Here is a 17,861-nt window from a genome sequence, read left to right as displayed (position 1 = left end):
ATCTCTACCTGTTATTTCTAATACTGGATTATTTTTCCAGAAGTATATAGTTAACTCATATTACTGTACTATCCTTTGCATACATTGACTTCTTATGACATGCATAAACACCTCGGGATATTTTATTATGATCTTTACACAAAGAACTCAAAGACCTCATTGAATGCGTAAATGACAAAGAGAAGAATAGCAATTCTAATTATAAAATCTTAAAACTTGGGGTATATAAATAAGCTTATGCTTGGCTTCTAAAGCAACGGGAACTCCATATAGATTTTCACAAATACTCTCGCTGTATTGCAGCAGAAAGTTATTTTTACATGGATACTTGAGCAGAAGAGAATAGACTTGAATGAAAACCTAAAAAATTTATAAAGAAATAGCTCATATACAGCACTATCTATGTGTACCTTATAATCAAGGGATAATTATTAAACACAAACGATGTGTCATACCTGTTTTAAAAGCAGGGATTATAAAGATGAATAATGAGCCTTCTCTGTCTTTTATGAACCTACACAGTACTGGGAGAGCACATGTAAACAGCTAATTATAAACCTGATTTTAATGTTCTCTCTCAAACTCAGTATTGGGTGTGTGGTGATTCTACCGTTATTTATTAAACCACACAGATACATCACACATAAACACGCACACATTCACCCTTTTACGCTGTTTTGTAGGTATGATACATTTCATAGTATAAGCTAATCCTGGAAATACACATTCTATCAGAACATAGCCATGCTAGGTAAGGAATTCTCCAATTCATAATTAGAGGAAAACTGCAAATGAAAACAAAAAAACAACTCCTAAATGATAGCATGGTCCCGGTACGTACAAATGTGAGCTCAACATTACTGTACGGTAAATTAAGTGCAACTAAGAGATACCCTTAATTATTATGCACTTATTAATATAAATCTTTATTGTCAAAAATAGCTAGGTTTGGATTTAGTCATGTACACTAGCTGTGTCAACTCAGACAACCATCTGAATTGATTCCATGTTCTTACCAGTAAAGTATGTGGGTGGTAGTAAGTATTGTCCTACTCCCTCCTTCCCTGCCTCACATGCCTCATGAGCCCACACAACTCTTTGTCCTCAAATGCTTTTCTCGAGGACTCCCAGCAAACCCTGTCCTCTCATGTCTAGCTGAGGTGCTGTCTTCTAGGAGCAGGTGTCTAGTCACTACACATTGAGTCCCAATTCTAGCCGACCACCATCCTATCATATTACCAGTTAACTGTTTTTCAGAGCACTTAGAACAATCTAAAAACTATTTTATTATTTGCTTATTCATCCCCTGTCTTTTCTCACTGGCCTCTAAACTCCATAAGGGTGAGTAACCTGCCTGTTTGGCTCACCACTGCTTTACTAGTTCTGGGCCTGGTGCCTTGTACTTATGGGGCCATGAATGTTATTGAATGGAAGAGTACACATATGGAAAAAATATCTAACATTAAACTTGGGACAATGGAATTCAATAAATGTTAATTTCCTCCATGTCAAATCCATTGTACTGCCCAATTCCATGTTAATCTTCTTAGAATACTATTTTCATTACTGCAGTACTTTCTTCAAAACAGTATTTTTAGTCAGAACAAGTTAAAACTTATTCAAGGCTTACCAAAATGTAAATTTGAATTTCCTTTCTTACTTTATTTTTGACTATGTTCCCTAAAGTCATGCTCTCACCAAAATGAGCCCCTGCACTGTTTGCTTCCTTCAGTTACGTTACTTGAAATACCTCCCATCATTGATACATATTCCTCCTTCCAAATCCAGCCTTGATTTGATCATAGAAAAATTCCCCTTGAAGGGAGGTCTAGGAAGTAAATAGTATCTAACAGTTTCTTTCTTTTTTATTAAGCCTAGAATTTGCCCCAAAATGAACAAATAAAAAGTGAAAGTAATCTTATTAATTGTATGCCTAAAGAAATCTAAAGATATTAACATATCTAAAATGCAAAATCAACATTTTATAATTCCATCTGAAAGTGAGCTCTGAGAATCTGGTATCCCTGGTATTGAAAATATATATATAAATAAAAATATATAATATAAAATTTTTATATAAGTATATATAAAATCTCCCCTTTTTAAACACATTCCATCGTCCCCTGAAATTTCCTGGGCCCCCTACTCCATAGCAATTTCATTCTACTCTGCAATCTTAAAGCATTTATTTTTTGTAATTGTTTTAACAATCTGTTTCCATATAAACTCCTTAGAAATACCTTCCTCTTTTGTAGATTCTGCATTGGGTTTTGCACATAATAAATGCTCAATAATCTGGGGTTAATTGAATGAATTCCATGTCACACTGTGGAATGCCAATTCAATTTTGTTTCCTGTCTTTATAAGACAGATACTGATCCCATTAAGAGAATTGCTTATATGGCAATTAGCATCATTAAGATAAATTAAATTAATGATCAGATATCCATTTCTTTAGTCTTTAGACAACTGGCCTTAAGATTAGAAACTTTTTACCAAATTAACATTCATCAAATTAACACTTCTCATGTTTTCATTCATCCAAAGCACACATTTATAGAAATTAAAAGATTAGATCAGTTTAAGTGATACTGAATTTTTTCCCACTATTAAGTTCATTTAAATAAAAGCTTCAATAATTTACCCCAAATGAGGTTATTATAAATATTTCCTAGGGATAAAATAAGCTGCTACTATGTTAGTATGCCATGAGTTTTTATTCTTTTATTTTTTCATTTTATTTGACTAGTAATCACTGAGATTAAACACAGATATACTTTATCAAGTTGAAAATTAATATTACATTTTGGTAAAAAAAGAAAAAAGACTAAAATGAAGATACTTACCAATAGTTTCTGCTATGAATAAAGGAAAAAGCTAATCCTGAATTGTTAATGTGAATCCATAGCTGCTCTCTACCATAGAAGTCATAATGTTGAGCATAAATAACTAAAGAAAACATCTTTCATCAGATTTCAATCGTGCTAAATCGTATTATTTTGACCAGTTTCCCTTATATTTAGTTAATTTTGTCAATAAGGGAAATCTATTTTTGCCTAATATTTAGTCATTAAAAACCTAATCCTACTCAGTTGAAGATACATATTTTATAAACAGTTCTACCTAGACTTTTTTCCCTAATTTCAGTTCTTACCTTGGCTCAAAAATTCCCCTTGGGACAGTGCGTGAGGTTGTGTTTCTTGGCTTTTTGGCCTTTCCTTTTGTTTCTTTTAAGGCTCTTTTATGTCCTTTAATGGGGAGGGTTGGACTAGAGGATAAGAGACAAACTTCATTTTCTATGCTTTTTCTGTTGGGACTCTGTTCTTAGCTAATGGGCCTGGAGGTCCCACCCATTTTATGATAATTGCACAACTATTAGCTCTTTCTGGGCTTGTACTTGTTCATAGTCACACCCACCTCTGGAGCACAGCAGGACCTCATCCCCTGCCTCTTGCCTTGGTGATACAGGGTTTAGCTAATCTCCTGAAATCTTGCTTCTTTCTGTGGCTTTCCTCGGTGTTTCATTCCACAATATGCAACTTCTCACACAGGTTATAACATTTTTCTGGTTTTATTTTCAGGGGTAGGCTGAAATTCATATAATGAATTGGGGCATATTGTCTCTTTTGTACTTTCTGGAAGACTGTAAAAAAATTGAGATGATATTGTAAAAGTTTGACAGAACTTACTTGGAAAAAAACATCTTGGCTTTGCATTTAGAAGATAACAAATATAATATAAATACCTAAATGTATACTTATACATTTACATAGGTATATAACTGTGTGTGTGTGTGTGTGTGGCTTCTATTTCTTTAATATTCTAATAGTTTATTTCTTTAATATCCAAGCTTCAGTTTTTCCTTTGGCACCATTTTGATGATTATCTGATATTTAAACTCTTGATTATTATGGATATATTTTATTTGTTCTTTTATTTTTTGCATTGTCTTAGCTATTAATTTTTTCTTTCAAAAGACAAAACTGGTTTCCTAAAGCATTTGATCATTTTTAAGTGTATTTTTTTCCTGAATTAGTTTTAAGTACTTCATTCAAAATTTGTTTCTATTAAAGTGTTTGTATGCAAAAACTCCTGAAGCTTATATTCTGTTATTTCTGAAAACATTTTCAACATGATCTTATATTTGAATTACAGTTTAGCTGGTTATAAAATTCTCATTCAAAGATCTTTTCCTTCCCTACTTTGAAAATACTATTTTTTTTTCTTCTGGCAACCAGTGTTACTATGAAAAAATACACTATCATTCTGCATACAATCTGTTCCTCCTCTTTGAAAGCTTTTAGAATTTTCTCTTTGTCTTTTTTTTTTTTTTAAAGATTTTATTTATTTATTTGACAGAGAGAGACACAGCGAGAGAGGGAACACAAGCAGGGGGAGTGGGAGAGGGAGAAGCAGGCTTCCCACGGAGCAGGGAGCCTGATGCGGGGCTCAATCCCAGGACCCCGGGATCATGACCTGAGCCGAAGGCAGACGCTTAATGACTGAGCCACCCAGGCACCCCTCTTTGTCTTTGATATGCTCAATTTTAATATAAATTGTGGGCTCTTTCTAATAGTTCCCCTTTGTTTTTCATGGGTACTCTTAGTCTAATTTTGGTAATGTGATGAGTTTATGTCTACTATTTTTTTTTTTTTTCCAAATATTTCTCCTTTTCAATTGTATTTTTCTTTCTGGGATTTCTGTTACCTGATGCTTACTATTTCTGTTCATTCTCGTTTTTATTGCATTTATCCTTTTCTTCTTCTTTGAGTTTCTCAATCTTCTTTGCCAGTGGACTAATTCATTTCTCAGATGTATTCATTCTATAATTTACTATACTAGTCAACCCAACAAGTTAATAACTCAAGCACTCTGACCTATGCAAGGAGTACATATAAACCTGGTTACTGGAGCAGTTTGGAAGATGATGATTAATAAACTACATGTGGTCTTCCCAAATCCTGCCATCAGATTGAAAGGACTATTTGGACCTGGCATTTTTGTATGAAACATTATGTTCCAATGGAACTTTATAAACTTTTGTTCCTGAAAGATTTTGTTTCTCCCCTTTGTTTCTTCCCCCCCCCCCCATAGACTTCTACATATGTTTATTACACTTCTATATTTTTTGTTTATTTGTTTCAAGTTTTTATTTAAATTCTAGTTAGTTAACATATAGTGTAATATTAATTTCAGGAGTAGAATTTAGTGATTCATCACTTACATATAACACCGTGCTCATTCCAACAAATGCCCTCCTTAATACCCATCATTCATTTGGCCCATCCCCCCCCCCACATCCCTCTTTCAGTGACCCTCAGTGTATTCTCTATAGTTAAGAATCTGCTCTATGGTTTGTCTCTCTCTTTTTCCCCCCTTATGTTCATTTGTTTTGTTTCTTAAATTACACATATGAGTGAAATCATTTGGGATTTGTCTTTCTCTGACTGACTTATTTTGCTTAGCATAATACACTCTGGCTCCATCCATGTCATTGCAAATGGCAAGATTTCATTCTTTTTTATAACTGAGTAATATTCCATTGTATATATATACACCACATCTTCTTTATCTATTCGTCAGTTGATGGACATTTGGGCTCTTTCCATAATTTGGTTATCATTGATAATGCTGCTATAAACACTGGGGTGCAGGTGTCCCTTCAAATTGGTACTTTTTAATCCTTTGGGTAAATACCTAGTAGTGCAGTTGCTGGATTATAAGGTAGTTCTATTTTTAACTTTTTGAGGAATCTCCATACTGTTTTCCAGAGTGGCTATGGGGTCAGTGTTACCTTGACTCCAAAACCAGACAAAGACCCTACTGAAAAAGAGAATTACAGGCCAATATCCCTCATGAACATGGATGCAGAAATGCTCAACAAAATACTAGCAAATCGAATCCAATAGTACATTGAAAGAATCATCTACCACAATCAAGTGGGATTTATTCCTGGGCTGCAAGAGTGGTTCAATATTCACAAATCAATCAATGTGATACACCACTTTAATAAAAGAAAAGAACCATATGATGTTCTCAATAGATGCAGAAAAAGCATTTGGCAAAGTATAGCATCCATTCTTGGTAAAAACCCTCAACAAAGTAGGGATATAGGGAACATACCTCAACATCATAAAGGCCATATATGAAAGACCCACAGCCAATATCATCCTCAATGGGAAAAAACTGAGAGCTTTTCCTCAACAGTCAGGAAGAAGACAGGAATGTCTACTCTCACCATTGCTTTTTAAAATAGTCCTGGAAGTCCTAGGCTCAGCAATCAGACAACAAAAAGAAATAAAAGGCACCCAAACTGGCAAGGAGGAAGTCAAGCTTGGACTATTCTCCCTTTTGTTTCTAAAAGGGAAAGTAAGGGGGATCACTCGAGAGGTTTGGGAATACCTGAAATTTACTATCTGTGTTGTAATCTTGCTGTTGTGCAAAACATTCTTTTCTAGGACACCAGTAGTCTAGAAGTTTGCATAAAACCATTGAATCATGGATCACTACATCAAAACCTAATGATGTATTGTATTCTGACTAACATACATAATAAAATAAAATTTTTAAAAAAACAAAACATTGGTTTTAGCACTGCTGAGTCAACACCTCCTGCGGCTGAGTTACAAATATCATCCAGGGATAAAATGCCTTTCACCATCATGTGTTATATTCTTAGTTTCAACTACTATATTCCTTGCAACTAAATTTTTCTTCTTATTTCCTTTGTTTTTCTTTCATTTTGCTAATATTGTTTCATAACTTTTAGTCAATTATTTTACATCCTTGATCCATCTATTCTAATATGCTAATATTCTGCATCAGATGGCATGACTTTATTTTTGAAATAGTTCAATCTTTCAGATTCAGATTATTTTGGTCTGTGAGTTTGTATTGCTATTGAAGATTTTGGCAACTGTTCCAGTATGTATGAAGAAAAGTGCTAACATCAGACCTCTATCTGAGCCAGCTCCAGTGAACTCTAAGAATGAATTTGCCATGGAAATGTATAGACTTGAGAACAGTGCAGTTAATCCATTTCCAAACAAAGAAAACAATTTGTCACTTCAAGGCATTGCTTTTTACCTCCCAGGACAAGCAGATTTGAGGGAAAGGACTCCTTGGATTATACATCACCAACTTAGGTGTTCAGAAAACTAATGTTTGGAAAGCAAATTTCACTGGCTGGTCAGTTCTCACACATTTTTTTGTTTCTAACAACTAACCCAACTGGCTTTTTTTTTTTAATTTCAGAAATTTTCCAAATTTATTGAAATAGAATTGACATATAACACTGTGTAAGCTTGAGGTATACAATGTGTTGATTTGATACACTTATATATTGCAAAATGATTACCACCATAGCTTCACTAACACCTGCATAGCATCCCATTGTGTCATGTGTCACCTTTTGTTTTTTGTGTTGAGAGCATTTAAGATCTACTCTCTTAGCAACTTTTAAGTATATAATACAGTGTTAATTATTATCACCATGCTGTACATTAGATCCCTAGAACCTATTCACTTTATAATTTAAGCATAGCCTTTGACATCTCCCCAGTTTTTATTTTATCCCCAAGTATACCTACCCCACAGGTCTGATTTGCTGTAGGTGTGGCATCAGGCACCAACAGTTCAAAGGCAATGTAGTATTAGATATGAGAAGTGATGTCATAAAATCCTTTTTTATCTTGTTAGAGTGGTGCCTACCCACCCCTTGCCATAAGCTAGAGCCACTCTCACTAAGGCAGACCTGTTCAAAAGACAAATATTTTCCCCAAAGATTTCCCCTCAATTGGTGTTTCAGTCTTTAATTTCTCTGGGGTTTGTCTCGGGGAAGATGCCAACAGTTTTTGCTAGATCAGCATAATGATAAGAACTAGTGGATCTAATATTTCTATGTAGATTAAGAGATTTATTGAGGTTTCCTTCCAATTTTTGTAAATATTTTATGTCATCTAAAACTATTTAATCTCTGTCACCAGGGTTTAAAGACTGATCTATACTTTTACTAGAATAATGCATTATATTATTTGAAGAAGCAGTGTTTCTTACCTGAATTAATAGCAGTCAGTTAAATTTTCCTATTATAGACTTTATGCTGAATTTCCTCTGTACTTGCCTCTATTTTTGCTTTATAAATTTTGATGCCTTTTTATTTGGTGAAGAAATATTTACAGTGCTTGTGTTCTTTGTGGTATCTCTTTTTAACATTTTAAATGTTAATCCTGAATTCATATTTGTCCGGAAGTCACATTGTGATCCAAAATTAACATTGATTTGGTTAATGACTTTGTTCTGGTTTTATAAATATTTCAGAACCAATATTTGAGTGTGATAAACTGTTGACTAGATTGTGTGGAGTAATCTGTGATTAATGTCTTCCCCTTGTGGTCATTTGGTAGATGTATATTATGATTTTGGTGGAATACTTGCGTACTTAGTTTATTTACATATTTACTTTATTAACATTGTTTTTGATTTATTACCTTTAAAAATGAAAAATATTTTCTAGATTTCCCAAAGATAATAATGTTGGTCTGCATTGTAATCTATTACTCTTTCTAGAATTCATACATATCAAAAAGGAGAGAATATAAAATCATCCATAGACCATGATTTCATGTTTCTAGGAGACAGTGACAGTCAGCTTTTATTTACATGTAAATGAGGGAATGCATACCTGAGACTTATAAAGTTGGGTACAGGGCCTGCATTAGACATATACGTCAGACTAAAACAGGGAAGAGAGGATATAGTACATTAGAACCCTATAAGTGAAAATAAAAATACCATTAATGAAAGTTTATTCTCAGAAGAAGCTGACTCTTCCATGAGTGGAAATACTGAAAGCATGTCTGTGACCTAATGATCAAAGCATCACTATTGGTGTTTAGCAAGGAAAGCTGCAAATGAGATTGCTGTCTTTGAATGATGCTATTTCGTGGAGAAGTTATTTTGGAAGGGAAGATGTCCCTCATGATAGAATAAAGAAGTGAATGGTGAAGGAGCATAATAAAACAAGGTAGAATAAAAGAAGCAGAAGATGAGGGACAAAAAAGAAAGCACCATAGATTAGGGAAATGATACTTTACTGCAGCAACAGAAGAGTCTGCTCTTAAACTGAGAAACTAAACACTGTTTATGATGAAAAAACCAATCAATTACAAGTCAGTAAATGAATAGTTGTTACTTCTATATCATATATATGAGAAACAGCATCTTCCTTAATGAAGAAAGGATAAAGCATTCTAGATAAATTCAGGAGGAAAGCAAACTTCATGTCCTCATTTCTGTTTAACATTAACTCAAGCAAGGTAGAACAATTAGAGACATAAGAATTAACTTTATTTGCAGTTGAAAAACCCAGTAGTATCAGTGATAAAAAGAAAAGGATAACTTATGAGGTGATTTAATAAGGTAGCAGGGTATAAAATTAACATACAAAAATCCATTATCTTCATATATACTGATGGTTTACTGTGGGGTACAGTTTGCCTCCCCTTCTCAGGGGAGCATTTGACAATGTCTGGACCCATTTTTAAGTATCACAGGGTAGGAGTGTGGGTGAGGGTGTTACTGATTTATGGTGAATGGCATGCAGAAATGCTATTGCTATACATCCTACAATGTATAGGACAGCTCCCACCTCCCCAAGAAATATCCAGGACAAAATACCAATAATGCCAAGGTTGAGAAAATCTGATATATACTAACAAACAGTTAGATGATATAATGGAAATGAGACATTTACTCTAGTAAATGAAATACAAAATATCTAAAAACAAACAACTTAAGTAGAAGAATTTATCATGAAAGATGTGAAATGCCCCTAAAAAATGAAATACATTTTATCAAATGGAAAGACATCCATTGTTCTTGAACAAGAAGAATGGTCCTCGTAAAAAATGTTAGTTGTCTCTGAATTACTAAGCAAATTTAATGTAGCTCCTATAAAGGGACAAAGAGATCTTTTTCTGGGCCTTAACAAGTTGATTGAAAAACAGACAAACAAAAAACAAAACAAAATAAAAAATAGGACATAAAAATAACAAGAATAACTGGGAAAACAATAAGTGTATGTGCCATCTTGCATATGACAGAAGTGAAATTTCAAATCAACATGGAGAAGATAATATTCCTGCGGGTACACATAATCCCTATTGATTAGATGTATACAGGGATCTTCAATATATATTTAATCATTAGAGATTATCTCTCTGCCTCTCCCCCAGCACACCCCAAAATACCCTTCATTGCATGGAGAAACCAGATCACTTTTCTTACTGCATTTTCCACATTCTGATTTCAACTAATGTTTTTCTTATGGTATCATTTGACTTGGTCCTATTTCTTTTCTTTCCTATAAACTGGTGGAGAGATGTAGAGGTTTTATTACATTTACATTCAAAATTTAGGCAAAAATACTATAAACAAAATTACTACTTCATCAATGATGCTGTGTATTTCCTCTTACATTATGAGGCACAGAAAAATATGATTATTTGTTTAAGCAGAAGGATTGATTGGTGGGCTTAACCTGATAATTTTACTATAAATTGCACATCACCTTTTCTTTTAATGATCTTAGTATTATTAATGATCATTACGTGTATCCATTATTTATTCTAGATTTCAGCTTGTCTGGGATGTGGGTATACATGATAAGACCTGTGAATATGCACCCATTGCCTCACATCTTTTACTCTGAATTAAGTTTGACCTCTACTGTATATGCAAAATTTGCAGATTTATAACATTAGGAGGTTTGATCTAATGACAGTGAGAGACATGTAATGCATACCTGGATCCACACACAGTTTGATTCCAAGTCCAGCTAAGCTGTCTCCACTAGCTGACCCCAAACTGATGAGGGGATAAAAAATTGTTTTAAGCCATTGTGTTTCTCACACAGTACTACTGAGCCAATAGCCAATAAGTGAATACCACGATAATTAGTAAGGCATTCAAAAGGTTCATGCATGGTGGTGCTGAGAAACGTATCAAAAGTAGGTGAGGCAAATTCATGTTTTTCTGAGTAAGACAAATCTCTGTCCCTCCATAATGGAAGGAGTTCAATAAAATTTGCCTAGTATCAGGTCACTGGCTTTTTTCCTCAGGGAAAAATACCATATTAGAAACTCAGTTTGGGGTTCTGTTGTTGGCAGGTGACAGCCTTGGTGAAAAGAAGTCATTATTATGAACAAATGCCTAACTTCCATCGCTTTTACCATGGTATCTTTTTTTTTCATAAGTTTTATGAGCAAGCACTAAAGATGGCTGAGAAATTGTATCCTCTGCAGTGGTTGTCCTTTGGGAACATTATAATAGGAAACATACATCCTTACCCTGAGGGCACATTTTCATTGTCCATTCACATACTTCTTGCAGGATCTCTTGGCTCCAGTCTTGTCCTGTGCTCCTGATGACCCAGCCATATAATTAACTATGTAGATCCATACTTCTGGTCATCTATTCTACCGGAAAGTGAACAAAAAATATCTTGCTTGAAATGCTGTCCATAGGGAATTTCATGTCCCCACTGTATTTCTGGCCTAACTCATACTGGAATGCTGCAGTGGTTCATTTCCATATGTAATAGTATGATGAAAAAATATGTAGAAAACGAAGTTGTTTTTTCTGTTGTCAACTAGTCATAAAACAAACAAACAAACAAAACAACTCTCCATGAAACTCTAGGTGTGGATTCAGAGGAGAAATATTTGGTCACATTAAATTGATGTTGACCGTAGAGGAATTTGGTCATGTTGTCAGAGAATGGTCAGCAAGCACGAAGATACCAACAAAATTGTAGCCCCAAATTTTAGGAAAGCATATCAACCTGCTAAGTCTTTAAATGAGAAGGTGCTAGAACAGCACTGGGAGATTTTGAAGAAAGTACTTCTGACAGCACAATCACAAATGATTCCAATGAAGAAGAATTTTAGAAGGTATTGAAATATAGTCACCTTGACTGCTTGATGGAGAAAAGCAAGGTTTAAATGGTAAACAAATACCCAAAGAGGTTGATGTGACTTTACAAAGAACTCTGTTACACTCAAATTGAATTTTTTGTATAAAACCTGAATAGAATACAATTAAGAATCAGTCACATCCCAAATAATGAACCAGCATTTATGGGAAAAAAAAGAAAACTAACAAAGGATAAGAAAGATTATTTCAGTTATGCTCAGAGGAAGAAGAGCCAGAAAGCTGTCAACTTACTCCTTGAGAAATAGGTTATAATGCTAATGATGACACTGAGGAAAAAACAATTTCCTCCAGTCCTGTTGTCCCTCTTTTTCTCTAGTTAAAGAAAAGAGTCACGCTGGAATAGAAAATTAACACTTGCTATTGGGAGGATGAAATTCAAATCCAAACAAAGAGGGGGAATTGTAATAGAGCAATTACATTATTTTTTATATTCTGCACTGTCTGAATTAAATTCTGAAGTACTAAAAGATATGGCAGTTAAAATGTAGAATCATCACCACTAAAAATTAGTAGAGAAGTATAGGAAAAATGAGACAGTCAAAGGCATTTACAAGTTTTGAGGCCAAATAGAAGACATATTCTGCAAACCAGAGATCTTGGTGCCAGGTGTGAATAATTTCCAGAGTCTATTAATAAAAGAACAGTGTTGGAACACCTATAAAGGAGAGTGGTGATGATGAGGAACTAATATAAGCTCATTAAATAAGTCACACTAGGCTAGTTCAATTGTCTTTTTTGATATGGTTATGAGACTATAAGTTCAGAGAAGTGCTACAGACAGAGTGAAAATGATTTTCAGCAAACTGTTTGACAGATAGTCACATGATATCCCGTTGTGTAAAATAGAGAAATGTACACAGCATGGCAAATTGGGTAAATGAGTATAACCAAAGAGCGATCAACAAAGCTCAAGTTCAGGTCATTTTGACATGTTCTGTGAGTTTCCTCTAAATGTTTTCTTTACCATATCTCTATAAATTAGAGGCAAACTTTGGTAACATCCTCACTAAATTTGCTCAGACATGGACTTGGAAACAATAACAAATATTCTGGATAACAAACTCAGCATTTAAAAATATTTTATCTTCAGGCTAGGAAGATGAATTAAATGTAAGCATTTACAGTTAAAAGTGGATAGTAATGGACAGACAAAAACAACAAAAAATAAAAGAAGGAGGAGGAGCAAAGAAGGATAACATAAATGACCAAGGGAGAAGCAGATTTTAATAGCATAATGATGGAAAAACATAGCAGTTTTAATTAGGGATCAGATTAGCATAAACTAAAACTATAATCAAGACATACTCATTGAAACAAACTTGTTTTAAACAAATTCACCTGAAGATGGCTACCCAACAAATCAGTACTCTTGGGATCCCTCATCCCTCAACTTGAATTTGGGTGGGTTTTATGATTCTTTATAAACCAACAGAGGGTATCTGATAGGACATTGAGATGACTTCTGAGGCTTTGCAGTTTCTGCCTTTGTCTCTTGGAATGCTCAGCCTGGATGAAGCAAACTGCCACGTGAGTCTGACTGCCCTGGGATGACTATGATGTGAGATGTCCTACTAGCTACCTTGAGAAAGGGATGACCAACCAGGCTAGGCACTAGATAAATAAATAGAGAAGCCTCCAGTTGACTTCGATCTCAGCTGCCATTTAACTTCAACCATATTTGAGATTCCAAGCAATAATTGTCTAGCTAAGTCTGACAATCTCCAGAATCATGACAAATAGTATTAAATTGTTGTATTTTGACACACAGTTTGAGAATGGTTTCTACAACAGCAAGAGATAACTGGAATGACCCAAAACTTGATGGGGACTTAGGTTACATTGATAAAATTATATTCTTATTTATAACAAGTACAGCACAGGGGTAGAGATGGGGAGGTGTGGAAAGAGTGCCCCATTCTACTTATTTTAGGTCCTACAGCTCTTAGACTGAAGTATTTCATTTTGAAGGCTGTACTTTAAGTTCACTCACAATTGGATTTCACAAGAGAGGAAGAACAATAGGATGCTAAGAGGAATCATTTTGTGTAAGAAATGCCCAGAGCTAAAGGTAGTTTTGCTTGCAAAAATAATAAACACAAATAAGATAAAGCTATATCTCCTGGTTTACCTAGGACAATTTTAATTTGTGCCTGTTGCCCCAATACCTCTCCTATTTAGCACTGAACCAATTCTTCACTACATTAAAATGAAGTGATAGACTAAAGTCAATTGCTTTTTTATATGCCAGGAGTGTACAATTAGAATGTGAAAGTTTAAAAAATAAATCATTTACCATACCACCCAATAAAATAAAATTCTTTGGTATAAATATATCAAAATATATACAGAGACCATATGTAAAGAACAATAAAAATCTGATGAAAGACATCAAAGACGATGTTAATAAATGGACATCATAAATTAAAAGGCTCAATATTGTTAAGATGTCAGTTCTTCACAACTTAATTTATATATTTAATGCAATCCTAATCAGAATCCCAGGAAGTTATTTTTTAGATGGTGCCAATCTGACTTTAAGTTTTATATGAGAAGACAAGTTACCGAGAATATCTTAAACAATAGTAAAGAAGAATCTGGAGGGCTCATACTACCAATTTTCCAGACTTATTATAAAGCTGCAGTAATCAACATGGCAAGATATTGACAAAAGAATAGACATAGATCAGAGTTAACAGAGTAGAGACCCAGAAACAGACAAACCACAAGTGTAGTCAAATGATCTTTGACAAAAGAGCTAAGGCAATTCAGTGGAAAAAGGATAGTTTTTTTCAGTGAATGATGCTAGAATAATTGGACATTCATATGCATATTTTATGTATTAATACATAAATTCATAAATATATATCTTACTTTTTCTTTACAAAAATTAACTCAAAATGGATCATACACACCTATATGTGTAAAACCCCTAACTATTAGACCTTTTGAAGAAAGAATATAAGAAAAACTAAGTGGGGCGCCTGGGTGGCTCAGTTGGTTAAGCGACTGCCTTCGGCTCAGGTCGTGATCCTGGAGTCCCGGGATCGAGTCCCGCATCGGGCTCCCTGCTCGGCAGGGAGTCTGCTTCTCCCTCTGACTCTCCTCCCTCTCATGCTCTCTGTCTCTCATTCTCTCTCTCTCAAATAAATAAATAAAATCTTAAAAAAAAAAAAAAAAGAAAGAAAAACTAAGTGAGGGATGCCTGGGTGGCTCAGTCGGTGAAATGTCTGCCTTCAGCTCAGGTCATGATCCCAGGGTCCTGGAATCCAGCCCCGGGTCAGGGTCCCTGCTCAGCGGGGAGTTTGCTTCTCTCTCTGCCTCTCCCCCTGCTTGTACTCTCTCTCTCACTGTCAAATAAATAAATAAAGTCTTAAAAAAAAAGAAAAACTAAATGAACTTGGATTTGGTGATGAACTTCTTTCCAGAAACTTATAGCCACAGATTTATCATGAGAAAACATCAGACAAATTCCAGTTGAAATATATCCTACAAAATACCTGATCAGTACTCTACAAAACTGTCAAGGTCATCCAAAACAAGGAAAGTCTGAGAAAATGTAAAAGTCAAGAGAAGCTTAAAGAGACATGAAAGCTAAAAATTTTACAGCCATCTTGAATGGGATCCTGGAACAGAAAAAGGACACCAGAGAAAACATGAGAAACTCTGAAAAAAAATACAGATTTTAGTTAATCATAATGTATGAACATTTATTTACTAATCCTAATAAACATACCATAGTGATGTAAGACATGATAGGGGAAACTAGATAAGGCATATATTGCACCTCTTTGCACTATCTTCACAATTATTCTTAATCTAAAACTGCCCTAAAAATACAGATAATTTTTTAAAACTGTAAAAATATAGAAGCTTTGTAAAATTTATAAATATTTCTATTTACATACATATTAATGACCTACAGCATTTATAACAAAACTGATGTGGAAAACACACAAAATAGCAGTTTGAGTGTTTTCTTTTTGCTAGCTATCATTAATCAGATTTTTAAAAATTTAAAGCTTGAATAAACTACTTGCTAAATCAACCTAAGAATCCTACATTGTGAGTTCTTGAAATTTTGCCTATGTATACTTTTTTTCTTTCTTAAAGTCTTTTTAAAGTCACTAGTGAGAATTGCAATTGTTTCAAAAAATAAACCTTGAAATAAAAAAAGACTATGAAATGTATTGCTACGAAATCAATATATGAACTATGTAAATTAAAGAATGAGAAAGAATGATTATACAAACCCAGAGATTTGTATAATTGCATTTGGAAGATACTTGTTTTGATAGGTTATATTTATTCTTTGTATCAGACTGAAATGAAATTGAGAAGATCTACAATTTTGCCCTACTTAAGTTTTGGGGAAATGTTCAAAAGAATCCTGAGTAGATATAATGGTTTTTTTTTTTTTTTAAAGATTTTATTTACTTATTTGACAGAGACACAGCAAGAGAAGGAACAGAAGCAGGGGGAGTGGCAGACAGAGGGAGAAGCAGGCTTCCCGCTGAGCGGGGAGCCCGATGCAAGGCTCGATCCCAGGACCCTGGGATCATGACCTGAGCTGAAGGCTGACGCTTAACGACTGAGCCACCCAGGCGCCCCAGATATGTTTTTGATGAGTTTTGTCTTAGAAAAATGTTTGTTGAAATAATTATTTAAATAATTTAAAGTTATTTTAAATATTTTAAAGGCAAAATAATCTATCTGTGAAAAATAAACTATTACATATTTTAAATTACTTTTAGATTTTCAAATGAATGATAAATTATATGACTACCTTCCTTATGAGGGCCATAAGGCTTAACTTTAGATAAGTGAAGTGATGTGAAGTGTTTCAACTTTACTATATGTGACCAAAAGGTGGGGGAAAATGGTTAATGCTACTTTAAAATGGTAAATATGCATCAAGAAGAAACATTTCATTCAAGATATTTCATGGAAAGAATATTACAGTTACTATAGAATGACTAATGAATAAATGCCTTTAAGATCTTGAAATCTATGTGTAGGATCTATAAATTTTTGAAAACAATGATTCTAAATAGGCTGATGCATTGTAGTTCTAAATGCACGTTTATATTGGGTGTGGGAAGTAGAGCTCATTAGACTTTCCTTATGAATAAGGTTTCGTTTTTATTGCCATCACTGAATGTTTAACAGTTGGAAGGATTTATGATGAGATCACTAAAATTCTCAACTCTAGTGGTGTTCACAGCAAGAGTTGGCCATGATTACAGCTACATATATTTATAAAATACACAGCCCACATAAATCTCTGTAAGCAAGACTCTGTTATAAGTGGAGTGAGGGAATAACAATAATATGAACAATAGAGAAATTTTCTCTGTTACTGTCTATAAAGAGCTTCCAAAATTACGGTTGAATTAATTGAACTATTTAGGAAAAATTAACTGAACTATTTAGGTAAAATAGTAGCCTGACATGGCTTGTTTTAAAATGCTAAACATTTCTGAATGGGTTAAATAACAATAAATTTATTTAGAATTAGTCAGACATGTTTTTGCACATTCCTAGCACTAGTTGAGCAATCTTGTGAATGCAGATTCTTTTCCTTTGAAAAGTAGCTGCAATTTTCTTGGTCACTAAGTGGACGGAATCTGGCGACACGAAGCATGAGTCTTATTGGAGTAGAAAAAAAGGGAAAGATTGATAGAAGATTTGTCTTTGGTTGCCATTAGTTTACTGCATCTCCACTTACAGAAACAAAACTTAAAAGGAACAAATATGACAAACAGAAAGGAAAAAAGACAAAAATAGACTTACAAATTTTAAAAGAGAGAGAGTGCTATGTTAATGGAGAATATTATTAACAATATGTAAGCTAATTGAATATTGAAAAT

The sequence above is a fragment of the Mirounga leonina genome, unplaced genomic scaffold, assembly GCF_011800145.1.
Source record: "Mirounga leonina isolate KUSES-001 unplaced genomic scaffold, KU_Mleo_1.0 Mir_95, whole genome shotgun sequence".
Classification (NCBI taxonomy): domain Eukaryota; kingdom Metazoa; phylum Chordata; class Mammalia; order Carnivora; family Phocidae; genus Mirounga; species Mirounga leonina.
This window is presented reverse-complemented; position numbering follows the sequence as displayed.